This window comes from Acomys russatus, chromosome 12 (assembly GCF_903995435.1).
Source record: "Acomys russatus chromosome 12, mAcoRus1.1, whole genome shotgun sequence".
In the NCBI taxonomy this organism is placed as follows: Eukaryota; Metazoa; Chordata; class Mammalia; order Rodentia; family Muridae; genus Acomys; species Acomys russatus.
The window spans coordinates 8,109-27,931 of record NC_067148.1 but is presented as its reverse complement, the minus strand read 5'-3'; the positions used below and the strand labels follow the sequence as shown (position 1 = coordinate 27,931).

At 40.3% G+C, this 19,823-nt stretch overlaps 1 pseudogene; it reads left to right on the top strand.

Moving 5' to 3' along the window:
• Positions 1 to 8,685: 8,685 nt before the first annotated feature.
• Positions 8,686 to 9,946, top strand: LOC127196127 (COP9 signalosome complex subunit 5-like; annotated as a pseudogene).
• The last annotated feature ends 9,877 nt before the right edge of the window (positions 9,947 to 19,823 follow it).

The following is a 19,823-nucleotide window of genomic DNA, read 5'->3' as shown; positions in this document are numbered from 1 at the left end:
AGGTAAAATGCTATAATGTGATTCCTAACATCATTAAATGAATCTGTTTTTCCCAGGAAAGACATGTTAAAAACACAACTTGGTAACTGCAGATGCTTTGAAGGAAGGCTTAACTCTTTCTGTGTTTCAGTGCACTTTAACAACTAATATTTATTAGAATGGAGATGACATCTGACAGAGCAAAGTTCTGCCAAGTTTCAGGGATTTGTGAAGGATATTTTCAGTCTGTAATATGAAATTTAGATACCCAGAGGCCTTGGAAGATACAACTGCATTGGCATGTAAGGAGGATGTAGCCTGTGAAAAGTCATGTGGATTCAAGAAGATAAAAATTTGTAAATATAATTTATACTTAAAGCAAGCTTATGCCAAATTGTGAATTTTTTCAATGTTAAATAAGCCTTTATTAGAAGGAGGCAAATGTGTGTCTGTAGAAGGCAGTGGTCTGCAGAACAAAGGTTTAAATTATAGCCCCTAACTGTATTGTTAGGGGAAGCCAGGGTGGATCAGGGAATCATCGAAGACCTGTAGTGTGTGCCATGTCATTCTTGACACTGAAAACCAATCAAAAGACAGTGTCTTGGGAAGTCACAGGCCTTAGGGAGGAAGCTAATGGTGTAGTCTGTCTAAATGGTTAAACTGCTTCCTAAATATTTGTAGTTATTAACATAATTTGTGAGGATTGCTTTGGAATGTATTTCTCCTTCAGCAGTAGTTGCTCTTCCACAAGAACATTAACTTCAGTATTTTTAGAGAGACCACAAACTATCTTTGTTGTTTCTTCTTTGATGGGTCGGTCTTCCTGAGCATTCTTTTACTCCATCAACATATCATCAGGAGTGCCCTCAGGAGGAAGTTCCTGAGGTACAGACTCCCTGTCAAGCATCTTTATTGCTGAGTCTGGAGATGCGTTTTGCAGATGAGAAGATGGATGATAAGTGTTTTTTATTTTGTTGCCAAGTATTCTACTGTTCTTTTCATTTAGGAGTACTTGTTTTTAAAATAACTTAATCCTTCAGATTCATGGTTTATGAGCACAACAATAAAAAAAAGAAACTAATCATGATTTAACAGTTAAATATCTCTGTAAATAGTTAGTTATTCACACAAGACTCTCATGGAGAAATCAGAATAGTTTCTATTAGCCTGGAATAAAAACAAAACACAAGCCAAAAATATAACTTAGCTTGGATTGGAATAAATAAACATAGGTATATATTGTTTGTCAAAAAATTGAATTATATGGTTTTTAGTATGGCAAAGAGATCCTTCCATTAAAAGATTTTACACAACTCTATTTGAAATGTTGAAAACCGGCTTAAAACAATTAAAACTACAAGGCAGAAGTAGCTCTGTGAATTTGGCAGTAGTCCATCACAACATGAAACTACAGATTTAAGGCACTAGTAAGGAATTACTTTTCCTCAGATCTAGCCTACCAGCCATCAGTGTCACATTGCTCATAATTTCAACCACTGAGGTAGTGTCTCAAAGTTGAGCACATCTTCATCTTATCAGAAAATTATACATATGAATGCAGAAAGGGTACTCAAGCCAACAAACTGGCTTTGAGTAAAAAATGTTTCTGAAAATAAAATTTACTTTGAAATTACCATGGAATACAATAGTTTGTGTTTGTCAAATGTTTCTATGCTATAGGTCTTTTCTTTAACCTAAAGTAAGTAAAATCTTTAAGTCTAATAGAAATTTGAGATAAATATCAAATTTGGTATGAGAGATGAAAAAGAACCTATAATGTATCTTCCATATTCATTTACACTTTTTTTCACACTATGGTATACCAGGAAGCAGATAACTCAGAAAGGTATCACAAGTGGTGATGACCATTAAGGCCCATCACAAGAAACTTTCTTCTGTTATGTAGGCCATATCCCAAAGGTTAAACAATCACCCAGGACAGAAACCAAATGTTTAAACATGCAGGCCTCTGTTTTTCTGATGTGGTGTGCTGCTGCTGCTGCTGGTGGTGGTAGTGTGTGTGTGTGTGTGTGTGTGTGTGTGTGTGTGTGTGTGTGTGTTAATGTTAAAATGTTTTTAGACAAAGTGTAAATCAGAGGTCCATGAGATGGATAAGTGGATAGAGGCACTTGTCAACAAGATTGACAACCCAAATGTGATTGGTCCCTGAGACTGACATGGTGTGAGGAGAGAACTCATTCTCATAAGTCATCCTTTTTTACCACCATGCTTCAGCAATGACACACATGTGCATTGCCTTCCTCCATTCTGCCAGATAAGCTGAGACTAGGATGTTTTGTACTCACAGAGACCTGCTTACTTCTCTTTGCTGAGTGCTGGGATTAAAGGCGTGTTCCAACAGGCTCAGCCTCTTATTGCTCTTCTTACTGCCTATATGTTCTCTGGATTCCAATGTATAAAACAAGCAAGTTGATGATGCCTGGACTCCAGGAAGTTAGCAAAAATCCTGAGACTGGCTACTTATTTCCACATCTTATATCTCTCCTTATATTGTAATCATTTGCATATCAAACATATTTGGACTAGTGGCTAAAGACATGGCTCAGCATTTTAGAAAACTAGTTGCTCTTGCAGAGGACCTGGGTTCAATTCAAAGCATCTGCATAGTCGCTGACAACCATTTGTAAATCCAATTCGTGGGTATCCAATGCTGGATATCCTTTGACATCTGTTGACAGCGGGCACATACATTGTACACAGAAAGAATGCAAGTAAAACATTCACACACACATATATACACACACACATGTATGTATGTATGTATGTATGTATGTATGTATGTATGTGTGTATGTATGTATAACATAAAGGAATCTAAACCACACACATGTATATTACTTCCATATAATTACTTTGGGAATCTCTATTATTTATTCCCTGTATTTTTATGACAACTGGCTTGTTTTAAACATATGTTTTACTTTATGAATTTCTCTTTCCAAAGTTTACCTTGTTTTCATTTATACCTTAAAATGTGACTGACAACATGATTCCAGGAGTGAGGGTGGGAGTGAGGTGTAAGGCATGTTTGAGGCTGGGATCCTTTTTTCTGAGACCTACTACAGACATAAACACACACACACACACACACACACACACACACACACACACACACACACGTTACTTTTCAAATAAGTAGTAATTACCTTTATGGGTATTTGTCTTTCAGAGGTAATAGGTAGTGATGCTATTATCCTAAAAGTTTTTAACCCTTTTCTTAATCCTTCTTCTGGCCAGCTTTCTGTAATGTAAAAACTTTGATGAAGATTTCACACTGATATACTCCCTGCTGTTTGTCTTCATTTCTGGGTCTTTAGATATTTTCTCTAATGGAAAAATAGAGGATTAACATTTTTGGTTTTGTTCTGAAATTAACATATACTTGCTGGGCAGGAGACATGGTTTCAAAACTACTTTAGTTTTTAGTAGTCACAGAGTACTGACACATAACAAGTTAAAAATACAATGAAATATCTTCAAATATGCTTATCTATTCACATATTACCAGCACATAATCATTAAGAAGTAAAAATATTTATGATGCCTAGAATAGAAGAAAATCAAGAACTAAGAATCTTGGCCTTGCCATTGTGGTTTAGACTAAACCTAATTCAGTGTGTCTTTACATTTCTAAATGCTCTATAAGATGATTGATTATTAATATTAGTAGCCCCATTTTCATCTATCTTTGTCTCCTTTCATGGGAGGGAAGTAAAAATGAACATTATTTTCCATTTATAATTTTTAACAATAATAAACACTCATTTAATTACTAGTGACATCCTTATCATAACACCTGTGAAAGTGCTTTAGTAACCTATTTGTCCACTATTCACATTAAAAAATAAGTTCACAATGCAACTTATAATTTATACACACACTCACTTTCGGCTTCCAGATAACACACTTCTAGCAGCTCATGGCTATGAAGTAATATTCAAAGGAATATGTACTATCTAAACAAAGTTCTCCTAATATTTCAAATCCTAGATGTGGCACAAGAGGTGTAAGTATATATTATTTTAAAATGAAAACCAAATGTAAAAAAATTAAAATGTTACTATGTCATTTTCAAAAATGAAAATAAAGAAAAAAAATCTTTAAAAAATATTAAAAAATAGATTTAGGTCTAGAAAAAGAAAGATACTAAGACATTAATGATTATCAATTAAAAATATTCTCTAAGACAGAGTTAGTACTGGATACCTTTAATATCAGCACTAGAATGCAGAAGAAAGTATATGAGTGACTTTGAAGCCAGCCTGGGATGTAAGACAAATTCAGGATATCCAGGGATATTTAGGTTATCCTACCCTACCTCTCTTCCTTTATCTCCTTTCTTCTCTTCCTTTTCCCACTTTTGCTTTCCCTCACCACCCCCTTTCTCTGTATGTCTCAAAACAAAATAAAACCCAAAGAGTCCTCTAAGCCAATGCTAACTAATATTCATAGGCCATTATTTACATGTTGATACTCTTTATTCATCTACAAAGGTCTGACTCTGCTTCTGTAAAGCTATCAATGTCTACCAATCTGAGAGCTACCTTAAAACCTTCAGTGATAAAAATGAGGTAAAAAAATCCAACTGTAGTTGCCAAAATTACTCATATAGGCTGTTAGATATATAATATAGCTTCCCAGGAAAACTCTATACTGAGGCAAATAATACAACTTAAGTTGATATGAAATGGATTTACATCTTTGGCATGAGGCAAATCTATACAGAAGGGCAGGAGATCCATTGTAGAGTCAGGATCATGGGATAAATACTCAAACTCTTGAGGTAAGTTTTCTAACTAGTTCTAAAGAAGTTGTAACAACATACATATTTTGAAAACTGGCTGTGGTTACTCTAAGACACAGAGCATTGAGTATATACTATTGCATCTATCTCAAAGTACATTCAGCAACAACACACCCTTATGTTTGAACTTACCAATTACCTCATATATTATTAATGTATACACTCTTACCTGGATAAAGACTTCTCTTCAGTATTGTATTGTTATCCACTTCTAAAAGTAAATGAAAAATGTATTTTACAACAACTAAGAAGGCTTTCTAAAGACCTTTCTTATCTCTGTTTCTCCATATTTAACCTCTCAATCTCATCCCTAATGCTACAACAGAACACCAGCTTCAGTCTCTCTTCCTTCCACCTGTCTGCATGTCCTGTAGACCCCACAGATCATCCACTCCTAACTTCCCTCCCCACACTCATTTCTGTACCCCAGCCCCCAACTCAATCAGGCATCTCCTGCTCAAACTCAGACCATACCTGCCAGTAAACCAGGTAGTTTGCCCAAAAAAAACTCTCTCTCTCTCTCTCTCTCTCTCTCTCTCTCTCTCTCTCTCTCTCTCTCTCTCTCTCTCACACACACACACACACACACACACACACACACACACACACAGACACACACATTCAGTCTTATCCTTAGAGGCACAGAATACTACCTTCCTCCCTACCCACATCTTCTGTGAGTACCACAGACTCTCTCCCCTATTAGCCCCTCTGTCCCTTATTGCACTTCAGCCTCTAACATCAGCGGTCATTCCCTGTGAATAAACAAGTTGAGAAGTCCAGTAGAACAAGCAACACACAGCCATCACACTTTACAAAAATCTAGAGAGCAAACAGAAAAAAAAAGGATCAACACAACACAGACAAACCCAGAAATCAGCATATATTCTCATACACACACACACACACAGATAGATGGATATGTATATGTATATAGATATAGCTATACTCATCCCAATGCAGATGCCTAGATGGCAGTGTAAGAACATAATAACATCCAGGGCAAAATGTCTTCACGTGAACCCACCCATCTTACCACAACAGGCACTGAATATTCCAACATAGCTGAAGCACAAGATAAAAACCTTGAAACCAAATATATAAAGATTATATACATCCTTAAAGAGGAAATAAAGAAATTCCTTAAAGAAATCCAGGAAAACACAAACAATTGAAAAATATGAATAATTAATTCCCTTAAAAGCCTATGTGAGAAAAAAACAAAACTACTGAAGGAAACAAAACATTCAAGATCTGAAAATCCAAATAGAAGCAATAAAGAAAACAAAATGAGAGGATTCTGAAGATGAAAACTTTAGGAATTCCAACGGCAGCCAGAGAAGCAAACTGCACCAACAGAATACATGAGATGAAATAGAGAATCCCAGGCTTAGATTGGAATGTAAAATGAATGAATGAATGAATACATTTAATTAAAAAAAAAAAAAGAAATTGGTGCTAAGAGGGAAGCTCACACCACAAAGTACCTACACTAAAAATTGGAGAAATTTAATACTAGCAACTTAACAGCACACCTCAAACCTCTAGCATACAAAGAAGTAAATACAACTATAGGAGTCCACGTGTTGAGCTTGGGTGCTGAGCGGAAGCAACTTGCTGCCCTTGACTCCTTCAGAATACTGCTTCTCTGATCCCCTTAACTTTTCTTCTGTGGGAATCATTTCTTTCCAGACTTCACAAGTTAGCGGAATATTAGTGAGTCTCTACTGCCCTCGTGTGGTCACCCCCTAACATTGCCGCATGGGCTTCTGAGGGGATTTGAGGGACAAAAGTCAACCTGACTGTGGAAGGGAGCATTTCCAGTGCCAGCAGAAGAAGTAGGTCCCAAACTAAAGCCAGTGCTCCTCCATGGGAGGGGGCGGAGCTACTGTAGTGGGGAATGTTGACAACAGGGAGGTCATGTGTGTGTGAAGGCAGTGGCAGAGGAGACTGGGCTATGGGCTGGCTCTTCAACTTCACTGTGAACTGGACTGTTTTAAACATAAACTGTTTTGAAAATGACACTGCAAAGGAAATAAAAACAATTTCCCAGTCCCAACTGCAATTTTCTACTAATAAATACATCTCTAGATTCCTTGTTATTCCTTGGGGTTTGTTTGTTTGTTTGTTTTTTCCGAGGCAGGGTTTCTCTGTGTGCATCCCTGGCTGTCCTGGACTCGTTTTGTAGACCAGACTGGCCTCGAACTCACAGGGATCCATCTGCCTCTGTCTCCTGAGTGCTGGGATTAAAGGCGTGAGCCACCACCCGGATTTGTTATTCCTGGTTAACTATGGGTATCCAAGACCCAAACGCATATGCTAAAGTCCCTTCTATAAAACAACACCATATTTGCCTAAGAGGACCCTAGGAAAACAGTCTACTTCCAAAGAATAGGACTATACTTTTTGTTCGTTTTGTTTTGTTGTTTTGAGACAGGGTTTCTCTGTGTAGCCTTGGCTATCCTTGGACTCCCTTTGTAGTACAGCCTGGCCTCAAACTCACAGAGATCTGCCTCCTTCTGCCTCCAGAGTGCTGGTATACATTTTTTAAAAGTGACCTTTTAAAGAGAATATGCCTTCTAGGGACTAGCTGTAAGGGAAAATGGTTCTCATCAAGGGCAGCCCCCCCCCAAATACTATGTAGGCAGTTCATCCATCTCTAAACAACTACATTCTAATGAGAGGAGCCACCCTAGCTGGAATATAGAGACACCTATGAAACAGATATAGTAATCCTGACCCTGCCATCTAGGATGTCAAGACATTGAGAAAATTATTTCTCTCCTTGGATGGAGGTGGGATAGGGGTGGGAAAAGGAGGGAAGCACCAAGAGGGGAGCAGGAAGGAACACCTCAGCACTTCATACAAACTGTGATTTTCAAGGCATCTTCATGGACACTCTATGGTCTCTCAACCACCCTCGGGGACAGGAAGGCATATGTTTTTATATCATTTCCAGTTGAAGGGAATCCTACCGTGTACCAACACTTACTGTCATGACCCTTCAGAGGCAGGTGATGACTGGACTCGTGAGCTATGACTCGGCAAAGCTCAGGTTTCTACACCTGAGGACACAAGAGGGCTGGCTGAGGGACCCTCGATGATCCCCTCTGTCATCGCAGCGTGCTCTCTTTGTTTGTGGTTTCCAGGCTTGCTACTTCAGTCTCACAAAGCAAGCCTCTGGACTTAGGGAGGTTGCTTTTTCCTTTAGAACGCACTGTCAAGGCCTGTGCTTATGATAACGGAGGTGTACCCTGAAATGAGCTTGAAGCTCTAATGTCCATGTGAAATGAGCAGAATCTTGACAACTGTCATGTTGTGGTGATGCTAAGGCTTCTGACATCACACGAACATGCCATGGAAGTCAGAGGACTACCCATGGACTACCTCTTCTAATATGAGGCCCTGGGGTTGAACCCAGGTGGTCAGGCATAGTGGCGAGTGCTGCTCCACACTGAGCCATCTTGCCCACACTTTCTTGAGACAGGGTATCTACCTGCAGCTCACTGATGCAGCTAGGATGGCTGGCTAATAAGCTTCAGGGATCCATCTGTGTCTGCCTCCCCAAGGCTGGCATCACAGGCACAGTGCTGCTGCCTCACCAGGTGTGACACACACCAGGTGTGACTTAAGTGTTAACTGTCAACTGCAGAGGAGACAAACCTTTATGCACATCGGTGAGAGGATATGCTAGTTGAGGTGGAAAGACACACTAAAACTGGTGTCACCATTTCCTGGACTTGGGTTCTAAACCATCTGAAAAGAGAAGGTGGGACTGGTGTGATGGCTCAGTGTGTAAATACGTTTGCTGCCAAGCATGAGAACCTGAGGTTAAGAACTGAGTCCCAAAGTGTCATGGCTGCCTTGAGAGTCTAGTGAGTGTGCGCCTGCGGTGGGGAAGGTGCAAAGCCTGCACGCGGAGCCCCAACAAAGGAAAGTTGCAACTTGATTGTGGAGGCAACAGCTTCTCCGGTCCCTCGGCCATGGCAGCTTCCGGGAGCGGTATGGCCCAGAAAACCTGGGAATTGGCCAACAACATGCAGGAAGCCCAGAGTATCGAGGAAATCTACAAAAAGGCCAAACTAACAGCAAGAAATCCTGGCGGCGAAACCCTGGACTAAGGATCACCATTACTTTAAATACTGCAAAATCTCAGCATTGGCTCTACTGAAAATGGTGATGCATGCCAGATCAGGTGGCAACTTGGAAGTGATGGGTCTGATGCTGAGGAAAGTGGATGGTGAGACCATGATCATCATGGACAGCTTTGCTTTGCCCGTAGAGGGCACTGAAACCCGAGTAAATACTCAGGCTGCCACCTATGAATATATGGCTGCGTACATAGAAAATGCCAAACAGGTTGGCGCCTTGAAAATGCAATTGGCTGGTACCATAGCCACCCTGGTTACGGCTGCTGGCTCTATGGGATTGATGTTAGCACACAGATGCTCGACCAGCAGTTCCAGGAACCGTCGTAGCAGTGGTGATTGACCCAACCAGAACAATCTCTGCAGGAAAAGTGAATCTTGGTGCCTTTAGGACATATCCAAAGGGCTACAAACCTCCAGATGAAGGACCTTCTGAGTATCAGACTATACCACTTAATAAAATAGAAGATTTGGGTGTGCACTGCAAACAATATTATGCCTTAGAAGTCTCATATTTCAAATCCTCTTTGGATCGTAAACTGAGCTTTTGTGGAATAAATACTGGGTGAATACCCTGAGTTCCTCTAGATTGCTTACTAATGCTGACTATACCACTGGCCAGGTGTTTGACTTGCCTGAAAAGTTAGAGCAGTCGGAAGCCCAACTGGGACGCGGGAGTTTCATGTTGGGTTTAGAAACACATGACAGGAAGTCAGAAGACAAACTTGCCAAAGCTACTAGAGACAGCTGTAAACTACCATAGAAGCCATCCATGGATTGATGTCTCAAGTTATTAAGGATAAACTCTTTAATCAAATTAACGTCACTTAGTTACCACTAAGTACTTTTTCCTGGAAGCTGGTATGTGGAAGGAAAAAAGGCTCAAGTAACACTTTTAACCCAGTTACCAAGATTCCGATAAGAAGACTAAGGTGCTGTGCAGTGTCCTGAGTGTTAGCACTGTAATAAAGTATCACACGAAAAAAAAAAAAAAAAAAAAACTGAGTCCCTCAGATTGTCTCCCGACCTTCACACCGGTACTGTCTCTGCCATATACACAGCAGATAAACACACAGTTTAAAGCAGGAGAAAGCTAGCTGAGCACAAACATCCACTGCCCTCTGCTTCCTGATTACAAATGCTATATGACTATGCTTTAGACTCCTATTGCTTTGACTTCCCTTCAGGATGCACGGTGCTCCTCAACTGTAAGCCAAAATGAGCCCTTACTCACGCTGTTTCTGTCAGGATAGTTTATCACAGGAACAGGAAAGAGTAGGAGGCACCCAGCTTTCTATGTGGGTTCTGACACACTCAGCTCGGGTCCTTGTGCTTGCACACAGGCATTTTAGGAATCAAGCCACCAACTGGGCCCCGGTGCTAGGATTCCATGCTTTCTACTTTTGTAATCCACGTGACATTACTTCCCCTTTCTCTAAATACCCTCAAATGGCTACAATTCATTTACTATCTTCTCTAATGACATATGTGTATAGACACACATACTGACAAAATAACTTTTGTTTTTGAGGCAGTGGGCTACTCTAACTCAGGCTGGCCTTAACTTTCCAGCAGGCTTCCTTCCTCAAGCCCCTGAATCCTGGGGTTTCGAGTGTGAGTTGCCAATATCTACTGAGAAATGTTTTAGAGATCAAATCCAAATCCCATTAAGGATTAGACTTCATGATTACCAGAGCTGGGATACCGCAGATCCAAAGACAGTTACCTTGATTCATCCCTATTCTCCTTAACATCCACTCACTGTCCACCCAACCTAACAAAACCTCTGGGATATACTCTTAGCAGACCAACACCATTAACTTAGCTACTTTTTCCTGTTGCTAGGATAAAATATCTGAAGAGACCAACTCAAGGGAGAGAGTTTCTTGTGCTCACAGCTCAAGGGCGCAGTCTTTGGTGACAGGGAAGGTACAGAGGCAGGAGCTTGAGAGAACAGCCATTGTCAAGGTATGGGGAAGGATGGATCTCAGCTTAGGGAATGGTGCTGCCCACAGTAGGTGGGTCTTTCCACCTTAATTAACATTGTCAAATACTCTCCCATAGGCATACCCTCAACCAATCTCTTAAGAGACTCATTAAGTTAATAATAGATCTACTCTTTACAGCTGCCAAATGCAGAAGCTATAAATGCCACCAGATACCACCTGAAATGTATAACCAAGTTTTCACCAAACTGCTTTAACCTAACCACCTGTAGTCCCACCTATGTATTTGGTAAATGTATTGATTTATGACTTTCTTTTATTCTGTAACTAGAAAAAAACTCATAAACCCACCTCCATGGTGAATCATGTCATTTGGCACAACCTCAATCCATGCTGCTGGGCCTGACTCATATTTCATTCAGAATGAAGTATTTCTTAGTTTTTTTGAGGTGAGAATGTGTTTCAAATCAAAAGTTTTGGCATCCAATGCTGGGTCCTGTGCTATTAAGTTTAATGTCAACTTGACACAAGCTAGTCACTACAAAGAGGAACTCTTAAATGAGAAAATGCCTACATAAAATGTGCCTGTAGAATATGATAAAGGGTTGTTTTTTTAGGGGGGGGATAAAAATTACTGTTTATCTTATCTGCAACCTTTATCACTTCTTCTTCTTCCTGGTTTTTGAGACAGGGTCTATCTATTTAGCTCTGCTCTGAATGTCTTGAACCTTACTATGTAGCCCAGGCTGGCCTCCAATTCACAGAGATCTGCTTGCCTCTGCTTTGCAAGGGCTGGGATTAATGGCTTGTGCCATTATGCCTGATGTAACTTTGTTTCTTTAGGTCATTCTATGTTCTTATTTTAGTTGTAGATATACTATTCCTATTACATTTGTGTAAAAGTAGATGGAAAGCGTAAAAAAAGAGAAAGAAAAGTGATACTCAGATAATGATGGCTAACAATATTAATATAGTCCAGAGCATTTTTGTTTGTTTGTTTGTTTGCTTTCTTGCTTTGTTTTGTTTCTGTTTTTTATGTGTAATCTTGGCTGCCCTGGACTAGCTTTGTCGACCAGGCTGGCCTCAAACTCACAAAGACCTGCCTGCCTTTGCCTTCCCAAGTGCTGGCAGTCGGGCTTTTTATTAGTGGCTTTTACAATTATTTCTCTTTCCAAAGAATGTCTACTTAGATTCATCTTTATCAGGTCTCTAGAATGGGCCTTGATAGCATAATGAAACAGATACAAAGCAACATTTGGATTGACCAGTTTGCATGCACAAAATGTAATGGTTAGTCAACTGAAGTATTATTAGAAAGTTCCCAGGAAAAAAAGCTATACCCTCACTGAACATTCTACGAGGCTGACTCAGACTGCCTAATTAGAATTCTGTAACTGTAAAAAGTTAGGATGCTGCAGAACTAGAGACAAATTATGTTGTGTCATTTTGGGTCACTTTAATAGGCATTCATTATCCACCTTTGTGTCTGGCTCTATATCCTCCAACAAACAAACCTTTGGAACATACTGTTGGTAGACCACTAGCTTCTACCAACCCAATAGTTAAGAATGTTATCCAATAGTATCTGAAACTTACAGTAGAGTTTCCACGACTTTACTGTTACCCGCCTACCTGCAGTCTCCACCAGTATATTTAATCTATGCATTGTTTTATGACCTCCTTTGTTTTGTAATAATAAAAGCTCATACAGCCACGTCCACTGTTGAGCCACTTCCATGTCCCTTGGTGCAACCTGTATCCATCCATGATCCTCAGCCATGGTCACCTACATTTGACTAAGAATAAACTACCTCTTATTCCCTGTGAGATGAAAGCTTTGTTTTGCACCCACAGTTTTGTCATCCAACACTAAGTCCTAAGGACAGGCCACGTTCACTGGAGGAGTCATCCAGAGTGGCAGCAGGTACCAGCACAGGCCCTTAGTTATATTAGAAGCTATGACCTTAAGCAACATTAGAAAAATCATCACCACTTTCTCATATAATAGGGTCATGTCTCTTATTTTAATAATTTTCGGTGTACATGGTTCCTTTTTAACATGTGTACACAAACACTTAAATATAAACAACAAAATTCAGGAGACTCCAATGGGCAAGTAATTTGAGGAACTCAGGGATACAGAAGAAAAAGCCAGTCACCAGATTTTATAGATGATCACATCTGAAATTCCCTGGACATGACTTGATATATCATCCCAAATATCCTGTGGTCCACAAGGTCTCCTTTTGGGACTCTTAACCAATCAATAGCCATACTTGTCATTAAGTTGAGTTCTGCCATCTCCACTTTGACCTACATCAAAATAAAAAAATAAAATAAAACAAATTACTTTTCCAAAGTCAAAAAGAAAAAAAATTCAGACATTAGTAGGTCAAAAGCAAAACAAATAAGACAGTTTCTTTTAAAACAGAAATTTTACTTTAAAACATTTTTTAAAATTTTTTGGTTTTGCAAGACAGGGTTTCTCTGTGTAGCCTTGGCTATCCTGGACTCCCTTTGTAGACCAGGCTGGCCTCGAACTCACAATGATCCACCTGCCTCTGCCTCTCAAGTGCTGGAATTAAAGGTGTGTGCCACCACGTCCTGCTGTAAAACCTTATTTCTTGTGCATAATTTCAGAATATAGTTTCTTTTTACTTCTATGTAAATATTTATTAGAATACAAAAAGCAAATATCTCTGGGAACTAAAGCTGGAGTAGATACTAGTATTTTACAAACACCATCCACTAAAACAAGTAACATGTGATGGCCCTATGGGGAGACAATCATCTCTTACAACATGTGCATGCTAGCACAACGCTGGCACAGTGTCAAGGAAATTCTGGGCATGCCTCTGACCCAGGGTGAAACTCACTGTTTTCCTACAGATGAATCTCTATATCTTATGTATTTGTTTATTTAGTCTGGCCAGAAGCTTTATCCTCTTCAATTTCAGCATTCACTAATTTTCTTCACAGTTAATTTGTTTTATTAGACAGGATTTTTCATGTGAATATATAATGTACTTTGAGCCCCCCTTCTATCCCACTACCTTCTCCTTTCTCCCCATCCCATTAGTCCCTCTGGTCTTCTGGACAGTTTCACTTCTCCTTTCATGCCACATATATACATACGATTTTATTTGTCTAGAGAAAACATGCAATATTTGTCTTTTTGAAACTGTCTTAGCTCATCTAATATGAGTACTCATTGCAGAGTTGTTTGTAATGAATGATAAGACTAGAAACATGGCAAATATCCAATGAGGCAACTATTTAAATAATGAAGTCTGCCATAAGAAAAGAACTATAGTACTCCTTAGGCAGACACAGTGACTGGCTTTGGATTCATAATCCTCCTGCCTCAATCTCCAATTGTGCACCATGGAACACACATTTCCTCATTTCTATCATATTTGTGTATCATATACACACAGTAGTAATTAATAAAAATAAAAAGCAAACTAAGGAGCCAGTGAGATGGGTCCATAGGTAAAGTCACAAACCCCAGCACCTACACAGAAGACAGACTGAGTCTCCTGCAAGGTGTTCTCTGAGTTCCAAATGCATGCCATGGCACATATGTGTGAATACACACACTAAAAAGTCAGTTAACTACTATGTCAGTTAAATGAGAAACAAGAAGTCTGTAAATAGCAGTGGGTTTATGAATTGTGCTTAGAACAAATAATGAGTAGAAAAAACCCTACATTTGTGTAGAAAAGGTAGGTGCTGAACTACATCATATCTTTGTAAAGATATTTGATATAATGCATAAGAATTAATAAGAAACTGATAAATATTTCATTATTTTTAGATTAAAAAATGAGTACATAAGCAGAAGTTAATTTTTTCTTTTAGCTAATAAAATTTTTAAATTCTTGCAAAATAAACATGAAAATATAAAGAAGTGTATGCATCTCTCGTCTAGCTTTAATAATTAGTAATATGTGGCCAATCCTGCTTCATTTACTACCCCTGTCCAAACTTCTCTTATTCTCCAGGACCAGAGCACTGAAAGGTAAACATCAGATATCACCGCATCTGTGAACATGTCTAGAACATAAGGACACTTTCCAAAGCCATCATCCAATATCATTCAGACCTGTAAAGAGTCAGAAATAATTTCCATCATACAATATTCAGTTAGTATTCAAATGTTTGTGATTGTCTCATTACTTTACAAATGTTCCTTTTACATATTTATCTATCTATTTATTTATTTTTGAAGCTAGGTCTCAGGTAGCCCAGGCTAGCCTCAAACTTGCTGTGTAGTAAGCAATGACCTTGAACTTCTGATTATCCTGGTTCCACTCCTGAATGCTGGGATCGCAGGCCTATGGCACCACAGCTGGCTTATGCAGTGCTAGGGATAAAGCCAGGGCTCTGTGAGTGCTAGGCAAGCACTCTGCCCACTGAGCTACACACTAGACCATTATAGCTGTTCTAAAATTGTTTGAGTAAGAGTCTACACAGGATGCATCCATTCTACTCAGTCAACGTGTCTCTTTATACCCTTTAATTCCACCAAAAGGGAGACATACTAAACACTTGTGTAACTTTCTTACATATATAACCTACTTAATATAAATAGAAGCCAGAGATGCCTCAGAGGTTAGGAGCACTTACTACTTTTGTAACACCTACATGGTGGCTCATGACCACTCATAATTCCAGTTCCAGGGGACCTCACACCCTCTTCTGGCTTCCATGGGAGACAGGCAAACATGTTGTACACACACATACATGTGGGCACTCACTTACACATACACATACATCTTAAATGGAAGGACAAACAGAGACTGTACCTTCAGGTGAGACCCATACACAGAAGTCATCCTCAAGGTATTTGGAAGAAACTATGGGTAGAAACTGAAAAAAAAAAAACCAAACCAACCCCCCCCCCAAAAAAAAAGAAAAGAAAAGAAAAGAAAAAAATACACTATGTTACTCACAGGAGTTGTTTATTGAGTGAGAATTTCATTAAGTAGCTTGGGGTACCCTGGGGCATTGTCATCATCCTACCTAGGATTACAGGTGTGTCCTGCCTCTGTGACTCTAGAGGATAGTTTCCATGGACGAGCATGGCACTAGTTACTAACCTGAGGGCATGCTCTCTCTGATTTTCTATACAGCCAGAGGTCAGTGTCAACTACCTTCCTCAGTTGTGCTTCAATTTTATTTTGTTTGAAGACAAATTCTCACTATGAAACTCCAGTTGGTCTGGAGCCTATTACAGAGATCCACTTTCATCTGTCTCCCAAGTTCTAGGGTTAAAGACATGTGCCACCACATCTATTCCACCAACTACTCATTTATTTATTTACTTATTTTTTTGTTTTTGTTTTTTGAGAAAGGGTTTCTCTGTGTAGACCTGGCCGTCCTACAACTTAGACCATGCTGGCCTCGAACTCACAGCAATCCATCTGCCTCTGCCTCCTGACTGCTGCGACTAAAAAACATACCTGGCTTTTTTTTTTTAACTTAAAAAAAGATTTGTTGAGCCGAGTGTGGTGGCACAAGTCTTCAATCCCAGTGCTTGGGAGGCAGAGGTAGGTGGACTGCTGTGAGGTTGGGGCCAACCTAGTCTACAAAGTAAGTCCAGGACAGCTAGGGCTACACAGAGAAACCCTGTTTCAAAAAACCAACCAACCAAACAAACAAACAAACAAACAAAACATTTGTATATGAGTGTTCTATCTGCATGCCAGAAGAGGGCATCAGTTCCCAGTACAAATGGTTGTGAGCCACCATGTAGTTACTGAAAACTAAACTCAGCATCTCTGGAAGAGTAGACAGTGCTCTTAACTGCTGAGCCATCTCTCCAACCCCACCCTCCTTTTTTAACTTTTAAAATTATATTTATTTGTGCTTTTGAGTGCGCATGCCCTGAGGCACACATGGAGGTGAGAGATCAACTTGCCAGTGTCAATTTCCTCCTTTCATCACATGAATTCCAGGATCAAACCCAAATTGTCAAGCTTGGCTGCCAGTGTGTTCACTACTAAGCCATCTACCATCCTTTTTTGTCAGGTGTCTGAATTGAGCCTGGGGTTCACTGATGTGGCTGGACTGGTTGGCCTGTCTGCCTCCTCAACACTGGGACTAAAGATGTCTGCATTGTTTTGTTTTTTTGTTTTTCAAGACAGGGTTTCTCTGGGTAGCCTTGACTGTCCTGTACTCACTTTTTAGACCAGGCTGGCCTCTAATTCACAGAGATCCGCCTGCTTCTGCCTCTGTGAGTGCTGGGATTACATGTGTGCTACCATGCCATCTCTCCCACCCCATGTGTTTAATTTTTATGTGTATGCTGATAATCCAAAACCCGATCCTCACACTTGGCCTGCAAGCACATCACCAACTAAGCTGTCTCTGTAGCCCCAGTCTAAGACTTTAAAGTGGAAGTGGAGACTGGGGACTGACTTTCACACGATCTCTGGTGCCCCATATTTGGCCATGTCCCCTTGTTGGGGAGGCCCAATGGCACTCGAAGGAAGGATAGCAGACTACCAAGAAGAGACTTGATACCCTAGTACCATATTCAGGGGGAGGAGGTCCCCCTCAGTCACAGTCATAGGGAAGGGGAATGAGGTGGAAATGGGAGGGAGGGAGGAATGGGAGGATGCATGGGATGGGATAGCAAATGAGATGTAATATGAATTATTTTATTTTTCAATAAAAATGTGTTAAAAAGACTTTAAAGTGGTGTTAATATCTGGTTGGCATGAGATGTAATATGAATTATTTTATTTTTCAATAAAAATGTGTTAAAAAGACTTTAAAGTGGTGTTAATATCTGGTTGGCTGAAGCAGAAGGAGTGCGCATGAGGCACTTCTGCACTACAGTGCAAATTCCTGTCTCAAAAACAACAAAACCAACAGTAACAACACACACACACACACACACACACACACACACACACACACACACACACACCTGAAAAAGAAAAAAAAAGAAAGAAAAAAGAGTGGTAAGAGAAAGCTGGCCATTTGCTTTTGACCTGGTACGGGAGAGAGCTAGCCTGGCAAGCCTAACTGCTATCTTTTCTAAGAGTGTTGACAAGGTTGGAATTTGGCTGGCCTGTGGCCTTGGGTTTAAGGCTAGAAGCATGGCCTCCACAGGAAATTGTGTTCATCTATGAATCTTAGCAACTGTTTCAGGAATTTCTAGGGCCAAAGATTACTAGACCAGCCTGGCCTAGAACTCACAGAGATCTGCCTGCCTCTGCCTTCTGAGTGTGGGATTAAAGGTATGAGCTACCACCACCTGGCCAGAAAAAAAATGTTTATGCAGAGAAGCCCTGTCTCAAAAGAAAAAAACAAACAAACAACAAAAACAAAAAAATCATTTTTCTCTTACGCAAGCCTGGGTCCTTCCCTCTCCATTACATTCTCTTAAGTGAGTCACATGACTCAGTCTGAACTTGTGCCTGGAACTTCAGACCTCTGGCATCAGTAGACAAGTACATCATAGCTTAAGATCTTTCAGTCTGCTGCTTGTTGTCTGTTTTGAGTCAGTTTGGCTCTGTAGCTCAGGCTGGTCAGAATGTGAGTCCCTGTCTCAGCTTCAATATGGGCACTACAGATATACAGCACTCTACCTGCTTTGTTTATTTAATTACACATACTCCCCATAAATCTACATGGGACGTTCCAACTTCAAGATCTCTCAGAATGTGATCTCATTTGGAGATAAGGTGCTGTAAGTGATTCAGTTAAAAGGAGGCATTTAGTGTAGGGCACTAAGCCATACTTACTCAAATGGCTGAGAAGCAATGTGACTGACAATATTAGAATCTAGTGGCAACTATATGAAAGGGCAGCCATCAGTAAGGCATAGAAGGCAGGAAAGAAAGAAGGAAGGGAGGGAGGGAGGAAGGGAGGGAGGGAGGGAGGAAGACAGAAAAGAAACTAATAAACTTTACACCCATGAGTTCTTTTCAAGTTAACTGGCATAAATCAATCAGTTCTTTTGTGCACATGTGTTGCCTGTGTCCATATGAGGCCAGAAGAGGGCGTCAGATGTCCTCTTACAGCGCTGTCTACATCATTTCTTTAAGAAGCAACTGTATTGAACCCGATGCCCAGGTGGCTATCAGTCAGCAAGTCGCAGCAATCCTCCTGTCTTAGCACCCCTCAGTGTTGGGTTACAGTCTGCACAGCACCATGCTTCACTTTACATGGGTACTGAGCTCTGGTCTTCATATTTGGGGAGCAAGTACTCAACAGCTGAGCCCTCTCTACAGTCCAGTTCACCCCTGAGCAAGAGATGCTGTGCTAGCCAACAGTCCTTTCCCACTTAACTAGGGAACAAGGCAGAAAGTCAAGTTCAGGGACAGCTCGGCGAATAACAGTTCAACACACTCTAACTCCACTCACCACTACTGTTCCAGGTTTTAAGTTGAATTTGCTTCCTCCTTTCATGGCATCAGAGAGAGTCAATGCAAATTTCTTAGCTTTGTTTTCTGCATTTGTATTCTGAAGCTCAGTCCTAGGGAGAAGAACAGTTACAAATATCTATTCTAGTCAAGTGCCAGGTTTACCTTACACACCATGAAACTCATTGGCAAGCTGGCTCAGCAGGTAAAAGCACTTGGCAGTCAAATTTGACAACCTGTTCAACCCCAAGTCCACAAAAAGGTGGAAGGAGAGAAATGACTGCACAAAGTTGTCTTCTGACCTGCCCACACGTGTACTACCCCTCAAGAAGTAAAACACACAAGAATAAGAACAAATGTTTTTAAAATACTATGAGGCTGACAAGGACACTGCTGAGAAAACAGAAATGACACAAGATGAGATATGGACACAGAGTGAGAAAGAGGTCAGCAGAGCCTATTGAGGGACACAGCTACTGAAGGCAAGGTAAGGCTGCTTTCTCGGCCCAGTGGTTCCCAAGATGCCACGGGACTTTGCACTTACCAAA